This window comes from Sorghum bicolor, chromosome 7 (assembly GCF_000003195.3).
Source record: "Sorghum bicolor cultivar BTx623 chromosome 7, Sorghum_bicolor_NCBIv3, whole genome shotgun sequence".
Taxonomy (NCBI): domain Eukaryota; kingdom Viridiplantae; phylum Streptophyta; class Magnoliopsida; order Poales; family Poaceae; genus Sorghum; species Sorghum bicolor.
In genome coordinates this window covers 29,133,238-29,149,495 of record NC_012876.2, presented here as the reverse complement: position 1 = coordinate 29,149,495, position 16,258 = coordinate 29,133,238, and positions in this window count along the sequence as shown.

The window sequence follows — 16,258 nt, the reverse complement described above, 5'->3', positions numbered from 1 at the left end:
AGGTGGGAGATAAAATATACATACTTACAAGACATTTATTGTATAGTCAAACCATGGATCCAAAGAAACAAGCCAACAAGTCAAATCAAGATGTGCATGTGTGGTGAATGAATGGTATATGGTGATGATAACAATTGTGAAAGTCTAAATCTTTTCCTCTTTTGAGGGGATACATACCTTCCTTGCTTTTTGAAACTTTGTGATGAGAATGAGATGCTCTATATTATTTTTTTTCTCACGTGGGTATTTTGTACCCCTAATTCTACTGTCGGACACTTGTCCATTTTAACCTCTCGTCTCACTTTTTCTTTTCTTTTGAGGTTCCGGGCACTTGCCCCTTTTTATTTCCTCGTATCTTTCTTTTTTTTAGAGCACTCATCTCTTGAGATAATATAGCAAGTGGTAGTAACAAGATAACTTGAGCATTTATTTCACAGGGGAAAAACAAAAATATTTTTGGCTATTCTCTCCCGAATTAGGAGTAGAATATTTTTGGGTGGTTCTGGAGATGGAAATTGGTGGATATATGTGGATGGTACTTCTGGAGTAGAAGCAGCATGTGTGAGTGAACGTGCAAGTGAATCTTGATTTTAACCACATGACAAGCTCCTAAGGGTCTACACAGCTTGACCACACTCAATGCTCATAAGCAGTAAAAGTAAATGTGTGGCTCGAAGTCTAGCAAGCATGTATATATATGGCTGTGGTAGGAATTTAAACTCTCAGCATACAGGAACTCATCATGCAATATTTTAAAGATTTTCAAAGATAAACTTCTCCAGAATTCTAGCATCTCTAGGAACAGATAACAGCAGCTCAACCTTCCCATATCATATCCGTTAACAACTTAGACTTCAGATCAAGTTTTCTTCCCACAAGTTTAGGTTTAGAGCAAATCTTAATTAATAATAGTCATGTCAAAACTTGAGAGAGATTTCAATTTTGAGAACTAGTCATGGCAGAGCAACTATTCATCATTTCCATGTGAGAGCTTATCACGAGGGTTCATAGAAAACTTCATTTATTTATTTATTTATTTAGCAAACTAAGCAAAGATATATATATAAGCACGAAATTTTTATTTGGGTTTTTATGATTACGCAGCTTTTTATTATTTGAGTACAGTATAAACGTGAGTAGAACTTTTAGCTGGATAAATGGGGGTGCTCTCCCCCAAGCTGGATTTTGACGTAATTTCTTCTTATGTAGCTAGCAGGTGGCGGAGGTGTATTTGAATGTCGGCAGCACCCCGACAGCGATTAGGATGTCCTCAAAAAAGAAGATATGAGGAAATAAAAAGGGGCAAGTGCCCGGAACCTCGAAGAAAAGAAAAAGTGAGACAAGAGGTAAAAATGGACAAGTGTCTGACAGTAGAAATAGGGGTACAAGATACCCACCTGAGAGAAAAGAAAAAGAAAATATAGAGCATCTCATTCCCCTTCAAAAAGCTTCAAAGAGCAAGAAAGGTATGTATACCCTCAAAAGAGCAAAAGTAGAATTAGACTTTCACCATTGTTATCATCATCATCACCATGCACACCATTCAATCGCCACACATGCACATCTTGATTTGACTTATTGACTTGTTCTTCTGGATCCATGGTTTCACTATGCAATAAATGTCTTGTAAGTATGTATTAGCTGTATCCCACCTATGAGCTCCAGATATCAAAACCTTATTAGAGTAGGGTGAGAGAGAAGGCAATGCCGCTATGCCTTATACCACAAATACCACATACTTTGAGAGAAGGCATATAGCATCACTGCCTTGGTAAGGATCCAGAAATACTACAAAAGAGAGACTAGAAAGAGTCATACAAGGAATCTCTGAGTTTTATCTGAAAATCTGCAAAAACTCTAGAGTTATAGTTAATCGAAGAATAAGAGACATGGCGCTTGACTAGACCGTTCTATCTTTTAACTGCTCAAGACACAAGTGACGGTTGCAAGCCCCATGGTGGAAGGTAAAATGAGTAAGTTTAAATCTTAGTAGTTACCCTAACTCAGAGATGAGATCTTATTTGAACGCATATGTACCATTAAGGCATGAAACCACTGCAGAAACTCTTGAGTTCATCTTTGCTCAGGGACGAGCAAAGGTTAAGCTTGGGGGAGCTTGTTGATGGTCCTTCATGCTCACATTTAACCATCAACTGATCATGGAAAAGGATCCAAATGCAACCAACACCCAGACTTAGGGTTTTATCTAACAGAATTCCACGAGTTTTGGTGTTTGTCTATTTCTGTAGGGGTTATCAGGAAATACGGAAGAAAGGCCCACACGTCGGGTTTACATAGAGATACTAACGTGCCGTGCAATTTTCTATCATCTAGAAGACTCCAGAAGCCACGGGAACGAAGTGGAGGCCGAGAGGGCTCAGGGACAGGGCGCCCGCCCACCTACAGAGTCCAATTCGGACCCGTTTCGCGGATCGTGCTCCACCGACCTAAGGGATCAAGGAAAACCGTGTGATTGATGTCGGTTTGATCCGACGGCCCAGATTCATCTGAAAATACTATATAAGCAAGCCCCCTGGCCCCTGGAGATCATACCTCTTCTACAGAATCAAAGCTAGGCTTTCAATTCTTCATCCAAGTAGAGAGGATCCCTCTAGTTCTTCTAGTTCTACCTCTAGTTCATCTAGTTCTAGTTCTAGTTCATCTAGTTCTAGTTCTAGTTCCTCTAGTTCTTGTTCTAGTTAGTTTTAGTTGTAATCTAGAAAATAGGGAGATAGAAGAGGAGAGCGGAGGAGGAGCCGGATCTGTCGGATCTTCCTCAACATTATACTTTTGCTGCAACTGGTTCGTTCTTCATCATTCTCCAAGTTCTTCAATTCATAATTCCTGAGTTCTTTAATTACTTTTATTTATATTCAAGTTATTTATTGGATTCCCACTTGCATCAAGTGCTCTAGTCTTTATAACGCTAGAGTAGTAATTAATAGGTTAGACGTGGTGTTTAGTCTTGCAATTACCTGGAATTGCACCCAATCCTGCGGATTGTTGTGGTAGCCCTAGGGTAGTGACAGCCCTAACGGTCGACATATTCCACCTCGTTCGGATCGGTGTTTGTAGGACCGTAGTCAGAGCTTCCTAGCCCCCTTCTCATCTCTTTCTGTGGTTAGTGTTCTGATGTCCCGAAATAAATAATCTTTGAAGTAATTCTTGATTCTTAGATCAACTAGAGAACTCTCAGGAAACTTCCTCTCTTCTCACGAAAAATTATTATATAGTTATCCTTGGGCGATCTTGAATCTTAATTAGTACACTCACGTTCCCTGTGGAAAATTGATACTCTGGAATACTCCCGGGTGAAGGCTACATCGGTATCCGTGCGCTTGCGGATTTTTCTCTTTGCATTTAAAATACCCAACAATAGTTAGTGCAAGCATACTTAGCAATCATTGCGAGACAAGACTACGCCCACGCATAGTGATATTAGCAAGGAAAATGAGAAACATCGTAATCACTCCCCTGTAATAATGTTGCTCTGTCAGCCCAATACACGAGAGGGGGGCTATATAAGAATCAATGGAGCTGTCACTACCACGAACTACCCCGCGATCTGGCATATAAGGTACAATCGCAGATAAATACGGTATAAGCACCACGCCTACACAATATCTATCATTTACCCATGAATTCGATGGATAAACGCTATACGATCCTAAACATGTATATAAATCCAATCTAACTAAGCCAAGTATATAACTATGATAGACTAAGAACAATATAATCTTGAATATAAACAAGTAGAGCAAAGTCATAAGCAATATATTGAAGTAGAACAAAGTCATATTCATAATATTGAAGAACAAAGATGAACAACTAGAAGAACAATTAGACAATTACCAAGAATCCTCTTGACAGATCCGGAAACCAATCGAAGATTGACTCCTTCTAGTTCTAATCCTATGTAGCTATGCTAATCTAGATGTCTAATTGATGTGGTGGCTCTAGGCTTGATCAGAGGCTTCTTCTCCCTTGAGGAATAATGAATTAGGGTTGAGAGACTCTCTCCTCTAGGGGCCAGGGGGTCTGGTTTTATAGTCCATTCAAGTGAATATGGGCCGTTGGATCAAACCGACATTGATTGAACGGTTATCCTTGATCCTTTAGGTCGGTGGAGATCGATCCCGAAAGAGGTTCCCGATTGGACTCCAAAGGTGGGCGGGCGCCCTGGTCTCCTAGGCGGGCTCCCAGGGCCAGGCCTCGTTCGGCCTCCGCTTCCTTCTCGTGGCTTCTGGAGTCTTCTAGATGTAAGATAATTGCGCGGCACGTTGATATCTCTATGTAATCTTGACGTGTGGGCCTTTCTTTCGTATTTCCTGATAACCCCCTACAGAAATAGACAAACACCAAAACTCATGGAATTCTGTCAGATAAAACCCTAAGTCTAGATGTTGATTTCATTTGGATCCTTTTCTTTGTTTATTTGATAATTAAATTTGATACTTAAGGACTGGTGGACTGCTTTGCCCTCCAACTGGTGGGCTGCATATTCCGCCTTCAATTCTTCCGTCACCCTCAACAAGCGAAACTTCTGCTCGAGAGTGTTAAGCCATTCATCAGCTTCTAGAGGTTCAACGGCCTCCTTGAAAAGCGGTGGCTTTGTGTCCTGGAAATCCTTGAAGTTGCTATACTAATTCGCTTCTCCGCCTTGGCGGACATGGCGACCACCCCGGTTCTGCTGTGCCATAGTCTGCATAGCTCCATTGAGCATCCGCTGGCCCTCAACAAGAGTTGCTAGGAGCTCAGCAGGCGTAGGCGGGGGAGGAGGTGGTGGTGGCGGCACCTCATTGTGACCGGAGCGAGTATTGCGAGCCATCTGCATAAGGCATACCAAGTGACCGTTTAGGATAACAGATATAATTGCCATGAATCTCGATTGTTGCCATACGGAATTTAATGAAATAAATTCACATAATACAAGGCACAATAATCAATGTACAACAAGAGAATATCATCCACGACACTGGTAATTCTCGTGATCATTCATAGTCACAATTCACAAGGATTAAAGACATTGCAGAAGATTCAACATAAACATGGAGCATCACAAATAAGTGCATAGGGTTACATAGTCACTGCCACAACTTAAGTCTTACAGGAGGGGCACCATAGCCAAATACATAGAGTTTCAGCTGAAATTCAGATTACATGTCCATTACATAAAGAGTTGGAAACTGATACATGAGCATGGAAATTATTGCTAGGCTACATATCGTCCTCAGATTAACCATTGGAAATTATGCCATCTTCCTGATCTTCCTCACTGGGGGCCTCTCATGATTAAAGGGAACATGGTGTGGAATAGGATTTATGATATTATTTAGGCGATGGACATCTAGCTGCAGCTCAGGAATCCTAGTAATCAGCTCTTCCTCTCTAATCTCAGCATGGAACAAAGCTCTAACTCTAGCAGCTTCTCTATTTTCAGCCAAGCGCATAGCCTCATCTCGCTCTCTAGTCATTTGCATCATGCGAGCTTGTGCCTCATTGCGCTCTCTAACTACATTGTCAACTTGGTTGCGGTGGGCTTGCAAAGCGGTATGATAGTTTTGAATTTCAGCTTGTGCATCGCTAAAGGCCCTGCGGTGCTTGCGCACGCGCTTGCGCAGTTTGCGCTGTCCAACTTGAGCTTGCTGGAGCGCTAGCATGGCTTCTATGTAGGTGTCTTGGCGTACATAGTACAGCTTCAGTCCTGCCAGCATGGCACTCATAGCAGGGCTAGAGCTATATCCTAGTATGGTTTCTCTCATCTCTAGAGGCTCAGTTCCTATCTGGGACACAAATGTGTCAGTCACACTCACTCTAGGAAAAGATCTAGCTGGGCCATTCACTAGATCATCACCATAGTCCTGGCATATTTCTAACAGCACTTTTAAGGCTGCTACTTGGGCACCCTCCCAAGGGGTTTGACCATCGGACTCTACTATCCAACCTAGCCACTATGGGTTGTTTGGACAAGGGGGAACTGTAATTTGGACATCTACCCAAGGTAAAGATCCTGCATGCTCGGCTTCTGTCCAGGTGTACTGAGGTGGTTCCTCATATCCCACTGAACTCAACACCCTCCACAACAAAGTAGGAGTACCAAACATGTCCAGAAAAGTCTCAGTTGCATGTGGGGCTGCCATCTGTTGGAAAGACCACAACTTGAGTAAGGAAGATTAATTACAAGGAAAGGTAATTAGATATAGTTTCAGAATTATAAGAATTGAGTAGTGCATAAAGGATGCATGAATGATTTATGATGCATGCACGTTCCATACGTCCTGACCATTCCTAGAAGGAAGTTCTAACGGTATAGTCGGTGGCATACATACGTGCACTCTTTATACGCAACTACACGGTCTACACGTTTCGTTGTTAGTGTACCTGCAGAAAATTTCATTTCAGCCCAACCCCACAAGAGTATATAAGTAGAAATGAAAATCCAATCATCTACATTCAAGCTAGGTACTCCGATATATATTCCCGAACATATATCGTAGCACACTACCCATTTGGGACACAGCCATATATACATCAAACATGTATATGTGGCTGCACCTACTACCCACAATTAAGTACCTTCATAAATACATGTGTGCAACATATAAATATTCCAGTAAAACACAGCTAACACTCCCCTAGACCGATGGTTGGACGGTCATGCTCTCACAGCTCACACTTACCGTAGCGTAGAGGCATATAGATCCATACATTACCACTGAAACAAGTGGCATCCATACAATTTCACGCCGTATGGACGACGAAAGAAAACAAACATTGCTTACCATGGCGTAGAGGTATATGATTCATTCATTACCACTTAAGTAAGTGGCATCCATATTATTGCACGCCATGTGGACGACGAAAGGAAAACCCCCATGTTAGTAATATTAAGCCACCTAGAAGTCCTTAAGCGGGCATAAAGGGTATGACCACTGGCATGGTATATGTTATTGAAACATTTTTAAAACAGCCCTATGTATAGTATAATTTGCCAATTAGTTTGAGAAAACAAGTTCATTTGTTTTTAAATACATCTATGATGGTTAAATTCTTAATCTTGCTCCGATGCCAGCTGTAACAGAACCGTCCAATTTATAAGAATTCAAGTGAATTAGCGACCACGGAAGCAGTCAAGCCAAAGGACTTGAACCCATATAAACCCGGTAGTCCGACGAAATCTTAAAAGACCTCGATTCAACCAACATACAACCAAGATCGTACATGATCAAGCATCGCCATCACAGATTACATACATTCATCACAGAACATAGTTTACAACACATCGGAGTTTTAAACAAAGTTACAACAAACCAGTTCAGTAGCTGAAGCAAAGTAGTTTTGGAACATCACACACTCAGTTTAATTTACATGCCAGTTCCATAGTCATCCCAACAAAAGCATAACTGAAGATAAAGGAGGTGATCACGCCCATGATCTATTCATCGTCCACAGCCGGATGATGACAGTTAGCACAGTAGCCGTGATAAACGACATCATCTGCAACAAGGGTAAATAAAACCCTGAGTACGAGAATGTACTCAGCTAGACTTACCCGTCATAAACCAAAAATAAAGGGACACCAAGAAGTATGCAAGGCTGATCTTTGTGGACTGGTTTGACTCACCTTTTTGCATAAAAAGCTTTAGTTGTAAGTAACCCATTTATAACATTTCAGCAGCAGGTTCATTACTTAACAACTATCCACTAGATTAGCACCTGTTCTAGGCATACATTTGAGTATTTAAGCATCACAATAATAACCATATCCGGATTATCACATAGCTATCAACATTCTCATCATAACCATCAGTTTATTTAGTGAGTTCTACATTGCCGCTGCTCGAGTCAAGTTCTCACTATCCGGGAGAGACAGCGATTCGAATCGATTCCTATCCAGCTGGAGGGGTATTCCTAGCACTCACCCAAGCATACTTCATGATGGTAGCTCGGATCACCTTTAGCACAACTCCGGACCAAGTCGCGGGTCCGTCCAGCGCCGCACCCCCAGGACCGCCAATCTGCCAGGGCAGGACTCTAACCTGATACCTGGGCTTACGCCATTGACTCTCCGCACATCCTTACTACCAACCGGGGTGTGCACTCATACAGAACGGGGTATCCGGCCTGAGTTGCACTCGTAGACTTCGCGGTCGGAATGACTTATCCGGCCAACTAAGTGTTAGGCATGCGTTCAACATGACACGAGGACGTACAGCGAATCGGTCCTTAAACGACACGGACGGGGACAGATTCACACCCAAGACCTCCATGCCTTGTTGGTGCACTATCTTCATCCGCCCGGTCTCAAATTCATTATTAGCACATGGTTATTTCCAGAATAGCAAATATAGCCAACCGTGATCAGCTTCCACCTATCTCTCGCAGGTGACGGAAATCACCCGGCTTCTACCGAGCTAAGCATGGCTAAGCATCATTTCGATCCTAGACCTACTTAGACAAGGTATAAGGTGGTCAAGGTAGTCATTATGCAGCAAGGGTGTCATATCAACGCCTAACACTTAATGCAACGATACATAACCATAGTCAATTGATAGCTGGACATGATAACAAAATAGTAGGAGGCTTATAATGCTCCGGGGCTTGCCTTCAATGTACGTAGAGGGACGGTGGTCAGGACACTCCGGCAGGTCCTCCTCCTCAGCTCCTTGAGGTGGCTCTCCTTGTTGTTCCTCCGGCTCTGGCAGCTCGTACTCCAAGACCTCACTCCCTTAGGAGCACCTATGCATGCATGACAAGTGATAAACATAGAGAATGCACATAGGATGCAATATGTTATGATGCTGAGCAAAGGAACACATAACAAGGTATAAACATGAGCATAAACTCCTAAAATTAATTGAATCACAGAATAACAATTAAGTGCATACTTCTTCTCTGGTAGAGTGGCTATCTAGACAAGCTAATCATCCTTAGCTACTCCTACTTAGTCACTGGTTTCATGGGCACATTAACCAATCTCAAGATTCAGTTATAACTTAAGCACCAGTTGGCCAAACTAAGCAAGTAAGCACTTTCTGGAAAGCTTAACAAATTGTCTACAATTCACTTTTAAACATCCTAGAAAGATTCTTAACCGAAATATGCTAAAATAGATAAAGTTGGCTGGCTGTCCTGGAAAAATCCAGAGAGCAAGCACTTCGCAGCAGCTTCATGCAATAGCCATAACTCTTAAACTACTCAGCCAAATTTCATGAAATTTGGACACGAGGCAGATAAGTAAGTTAGCTACAAGTTTGTTATAGACAAGTTTTCCAGAAAACTTCATCTTCAAGCTGTTATCATACAATTGCTATCAGCTACATAGGATATGCTCTAGGAAAGACATAATTAGCAAAAATAATATTTTACACATATTAAGAATGCATCATTGGTCCAAACCAAATGTACCAGTAGATAGAACATGTCTAAGAAACATCATAAAACATCATGGCAAGGTCTAAACTCATTTCTATTATCACCTTTTCTATTTATTTAATCATTAAGGTGATTTAATGAGCATACATCACAAGTGCTCCAAAAATTCTTTGAAAATTACAGCAAGCTATCTATACTATCATAAGGTTACTGTAAAATTTTCAGGGCACTTGCACATGCAGATTGTGAGATACAAAAATAACTAGCTAGCAAGGGCATGCAAGGCATAAATGTGAAACCCTATCAAAAAGTGTCAAACAACAAATTTCAGATTTTTCCTAGCTTTGTTTACACATGAGTACAACACTCAACAAGTTTCACCATAAAAGGAGTTATAATTTATTTACCAAAAATACCACAGGAAACTCCTATTTAAACAAGAAATATTTATAACTTTACAATCAGACCTCCACAAATCATGATAAATTTATCAGAGCCTATTCATGACATATGTAACATCATCCTAAATTTGCATGGCCATCAGATCCACAGATCTCAAGATATAATTACCTCCTATTTAACCAAGATTAAATCATATCTATTTATTTCTGCAAAAACATGGCATGTTTCATATTTTTAATAAAAACTAGATTACCACAGGAACCTAGCAAAATTGGAACCACATCATTTGGATTTGGATCTGTAAAACTCGAGATATGGATTTTACAAAATCAACACACGATCTGCAAAATAGAAAACCAGGGGTGTGTGAGAGAGAGGCTGACAGGGGGATGTTGGGTATTCTTAACATCATTACCAAAAGTAGACTAAGTTCTCTAAATCTAGTAACGGTGCCAAAAATGCCAAACCTATCCCTCACACCACTTAAGCCAAGTTGTCATCCCCAGCATGATATAAGAGACGGGGTATTGAAATATGCAATGGCTCTTCTAACTAAATAATGAATGGGATCTGCAAGCGCACAGATTAATACCGATGCAACATTTTAACCGGGAAGTATTCCAGGTATCGTTATTTATATTTTTACCACTGAGAAGGGATTAGCAATCATCAATATTGATTACAGAATAGAATATGAGATTGAGTATCTATCATTGCATGTATAATTGAGAACATTATATCTAACTCTTCATACAGGGATAAGTGTCACATAAAAGATATATGAAATAATAATAGTGACAAGGATAACTAATCAGATCTAGCCACATAATAAATATGATAAGCACCTCAATTAGATACTCTAGAAAGTCATTAGCATGGTATTAGAACGAACTACAAGAATATTCCCTAAGTTATTCTCAACTATATAGTCTAGCATTATCATAGTTAGTGCAAGCATACTTAGCAATCATTGCGAGACAAGACTACGCCCATGAAAAGTGATATTAGCAAGGTAAATGAGAAACATAGCAATCACTCCCCTGTAATAATGTTGCTTTGCCAGCCCAATACACGAGAGGGGGACTATATAAGAATCAATGAAGCTGTCACTATCATGAAGTACCCCACGATCTGGCATATTGGGTACAATCGCAGATAAATATGGTATAAGCACCACGCCTACACAATATCTATCATTTACCCATGGATCCGATGGATAAACGCTATACGATCCTAAGCATGTATATAGATCAAATCTAACTAAGCCAAGTACATAACTATGATAAACTAAGAACAATATAATCTTGAATATAAGCAAGTAGAGCAAAGTCATAAGCAATATATTGAAGTAGAACATAGTCATATTCATAATATTGAAGAACAAAGATAATTAGAAAGCAATTAGAAGCACAATTAGAGAATTACCAAGAATCCTCCTGACAGATCCGGAAACCAATCGAAGATTGACTCCTTCTAGTTCTAATCCTATGTAGCTATGCTAATCTAGATATCTAATTGATGTGGTGGCTCTAATTTTGATCAGAGGCTTCTTCTCCCTTGAAGAACAATGAATTAGGGTTGAGAGGCTCTCTCCTCCAGGGGCCAGGGGGTCTGGTTTTATAGTCCCTTCAAGTGAATATGGGCCGTTGGATCAAACCGACATTGATTGTATGGTTTAGATTCATCCTTTAGGTCGGTGGAGATCTCCCACGAAGCAGAGTCCTGATTGGACTCAGGGAGGGGGCGGGTGCCCAGGGCAGGAGGGCGGGCGCCCTGCCTCTGGCCCCGTTTCGCCTCCGCTTCGGTCTCGTGGCTTCTGGAGTCTTCAAGATGTAAGATAATTGCGCGGCACGTTAATATCTCTATGTAATCCCGACGTGTGGGCCTTTCTTCCGTATTTCCTGATAACCCCTGCAGAAATAGACAAACACCAAAACTCGTGGAATTCTATCAGATAAAACCCTAAGTCTAGATATTGATTTCATTTGGATCCTTTTCTTTATTTATTTGATAATTAAATTTGATACTTAAGGACCGTCAACAGGGGACCCACTGGCTAGCGGGACCCGCTTGACAGCGACACAGAGACAGGGGAGAAGCTCGTCGCCAGCGAAACTCGACGACGGCGAGGTCTCGGTCGGATCCAAGGGCACCAGCGTGACCCTCTCACCAAGGCGAACCTGCCGAGGTGCGGAAACCTATCTCTACCGAGCTCTAGAGGGCTCGGCGGCGTGAATGGCGGGTCGGCGGCGCTGCGGGCGATATGCTTGCGTGCACAGCCGATGCCGTCCCAGTTGAGGTTCACACCGAGCATCAGTGAGTCAAGGAAAAGCGCTAGGAACAAAAATAGAGAGAAATGGTGGAGTAGGGAGGCCTGGCCATGTCGCCGGTGAGCTCGGGCGGAACTCCGGCGAGGAAGAACGGCTTGGAGCTCGGCAATGCCGCCTTACCCGTGCTCGATAGTGGCCAAGGAGGTGACGCCGAGGTAGAGGAGGCTCTGGTGAGGCGTTTGGCTGACTGGCTTGGCCGGAGACGGCACGGGAAACTCGGGCGAGGCTGCTGTTCCGCGGCGGAGCTCGCCGAGGCGAAACGGAGAAGGGACAGAGCGCTGTGGAGGTGAAATGAGGACGGCCGAGGCTCGGGGTGGCGTCGTGGCGTCCAAGTGAAGGCGTCGGGGCTGACAGGCGGGGTCGCCGTCGACGTACGGCCGTGACGGGTCATCCACGCGTCGGCCGGCCGGCGACTGATGAAACTGAATCGAGTGATTCAGTCGTCGTCGACCGTGTCTGAAACTCGATCTTTAACAACGTTTTACTCCCAGCTCACTCGATGGTTTTGGCTCAAATTTGATGCTTTGGATAGAGCTACACGAGATCTACAGGTTCGCTTAAAAGATCAAAGTCTAAATCGGCCTGGATTTCAAACCACAAGGCTCCAAAGAACCCTATGTCGAATCTGCCGAATCCCACACTTAGCCAAATTCGGCTAAGTGTGGAAACAGCACTGATTTCTGGCTTGTGGGCAAAATTTGAATGTGTTCCATGCTTTTTCATAAAAAGTCATCAACATAACTTTTGTAGCTTATGAAATTTACTACAACTTTGTTTCAGATGTCATAGACATGCAAGGTCTCTAACATCAGTTTCATAAAACATCTTTAAAAGGAGGTCTAGGGGGTCAATTTGGTCAACCTAGGGCTAACCATGACTTAGGTGTATTTTTGGACAAAACCTCCAACATAAACTTTGTTCAAAATGTTATTTTAAACATGATTAAAGTATGTGGGAAGACAATGTACACTTATATGCATTGGTCACCAATTACAATCAATAATAGCAGTCATATAGCAATTCAATCACATAGTATATGTAGCAAATGATATGTGATCATGGTATGATGCTCATGAGTGATCATGATGATGCTTATGTTGATGCAATGCTCATGGTTAACATGCAAGCTAACACTAGGAGTGTTACATCCCTCCCCCCTTACAAAAATCTCGTCTCGAGATTTGAAAAACGTACCACTTTTGATAGAATGAGGGGTAAGTTACTTGTAAATAGTCTTTCCTTTCCCAAGTGGCATCTCTATCACTTTGGCGGTTCCACAAAACCCTAAAAAGTTTGATCACTCTCCCTCGCGTAACTCTTTCCTTGACATCAAGAACTTGCACAGGTTTCTCTTCATAAGATAGATCAGACTGCAACTTAAGACCTCCTGTTTCAACTCTTTCTTCGGGCACACGAAGACAATTCATGAGTTGAGATACATGAAATACAGGGAAAATAGCTCTCATTTCTGAAGGTAGCTGCACCTTGTAAGCCACTTTGCCACTTTTCTCAATAACTCTATCGGGACCCACATACCTAGGAGCTAGCTTTCTTATTACACCAAAGTGGTTTACTCCTTTCATGGGTGATACCTTTAGGTACACAAAGTCACCTACTTCAAACTCGAGAGGTCTTCTTCTTCGGTCGGCATAGCTTTTCTGTCTAGCTTGGGCAGCTTCCATGTGTTTCTGGATAATGAGAACTTGCTTTTTGGCTTCTTTGACAAAGTCAATTCTGTAGTACCTTCTTTCACCAGGTTCGACCCAGTTTAGAGGAGTTCTACACTTGCGGCCATACAAAGCTTCGAAAGGAGCCATTTGGATGCTCTCTTGATAACTATTATTGTAAGAGAACTCAGCTAAGGGTAGCCATTTCTCCCATGCACCCTTGGAAGATATAACCATGCCCTCGGCATATACACTAAAATTTGATTCACACGTTCAGTCTGACCGAAGGTTTGAGGATGGTAGGCTGAACTGCGAACCATTTTGGTGCCAAGGAGTGAATGCAAATGCTCCCAAAAGCGGGCAGTGAACTGAGGACCTCTATCAGAAATAATAGTGCGCGGCACCCTGTACAATTTAACAATCTAAGAGAAGTACAACTCAGCATAGTCAGATGGTCGATAGGTAGAATGTACGGGAATGAAATGAGCTAACTTGGTCAAACGGTCAACAATAACCCAGATAGAGTTGTGTCCTTTTTGAGTAGGGGGAAGTCCAACAATGAAATCCATGCTGATCTCTTCCCACTTCCAACCTGGAATCGACAAAGGTTGCAGTGAACCTAAAGGCTTAAGGTGAATTGCCTTTACCCTGCAGCAAGTGTCACACCTAGCAACATAAGCTGCTATCTCCTTCTTCATCTTGGTCCACCAGAAATGAGGTTTCAAGTCTTGGTACATTTTGCTACTACCAGGATGAATGGACAACATGGAAGAATGAGCTTCATCTAAGATTTTGTTGCGTAGTTCACGGTCTTTAGGTACAACTAGCCGATCGTCAAACCACAGCACACCTTTCTCATCTACCTGGAAATGCTTGGTGTCTTGCTCTTTCATCTTTCTCTTGATATGGAAGATACCCAGGTCAGTCTTTTGAAGCTCTACAATTTGACTCTCTAAAGAACAACTGACTACAATGTTGTGCAGGACCACAGGATACAATAGATTGAAAGCTTCCTCTAAGAGAGGTCCAACATGTTGCTTCCGGCTAAGAGCGTCGGCTACAACATTGGCCTTGCTTGGATGATAGTGTACTTCCAGATTATAGTCCTTTATCAATTCCAACCATCTTCTTTGTCTCATATTTAACTCGGGCTGAGTGAATATATATTTGAGGCTCTTATGGTCGGTATAAATATGACACAAATTACCTAACAGATAATGTCTCCAGAGTTTCAACGCGTGTACAACTGCTGCTAACTCTAGTTTCCACCGGGTAGTTAGCTTCATGTTTCCTCAGCGGTCGAGAGGCGTAGGCAATGACTCGGCCTTCTTGCATAAGTACACAACCTAGGCCAGTGCCAGATGCATCACAAAAGACATTAAATGGCTTTTCAATGTCAGGCTGTGCCAAAACAGGAGCAGTGGTCAGCAGGTGACGTAAAGCAGCGAAAGCGACTTCACACTCCTGAGACCACACAAACTTCACATCTTTTTGCAGTAGCTTGGTCATAGGCTTGGCTATTTTGGAGATGTCTGGAATAAAGCGACGATAATATCCAGCTAGACCGATAAAACTCCGAACCTCATGCACCGAAGTCAGGGCCTTCCAATCTAGAACCTCCTGCACCTTTGACGGATGAACAGAAATACTGTCTTCAGATAAAATATGGTTTAGGAAACGCACTTTCTTTAGCCAAAACTCACATTTGCTGAACTTGGCATAGAGTTGATGTTCTCGCAATCTAGTGAGTACAATCCGAAGGTGCTTCTCATGGTCTTGGGCATTTTCAGAATACACCAATATGTCATCGATGAACACTACCACAAACTTATCCAGAACACCGAATTCATCATGTACATGAAATGAGCAGGGGCATTAGTCAGACCAAAGGACATGACTAGATACTCATACAACCCATACCTGGTAGAGAAAGCCGTTTTAGGAATGTCTTCGGGTTGAATCTTGATTTGATGATACCTAGACCTCAGATCAGTCTTTGAGAATACTTTAGCCTTAGCTAATTGATCAAACAGGATGTCAATGCGAGGTAGGGGTTACTTGTTCTTGACAGTCACGGCATTCAGCGGTCGATAGTCTACACACATACGTAAAGACTTGTCCTTCTTCTTGACAAAGAGAGCCGGACAACCCCATGGAGAAGAACTAGGTCGAATAAGACCTTTCTCTAGGAGTTCTTGCAACTGTTTCTTCAATTCTGAAAATTCATTGGGTGGCATTCGATATGGCCTTCTAGAGATAGGTGTAGTACCCGGAATTAGATCAATTTTAAACTCTATGTCTCTGTCCGGTGGCAACCGGGCAGATCCTCTGGAAAAACATCCGGGAAATCACACACTACCGGAATCTCTGCCACCGTGAGTGGTCTAATAGCATTAGCAGCGTGACAGATGTCGTCGCTTCTAGGAAGTTGAACTAAGAAAGCCTCTTTACTATCAGGCTCCCTCAACATGATTACCCTTGTTG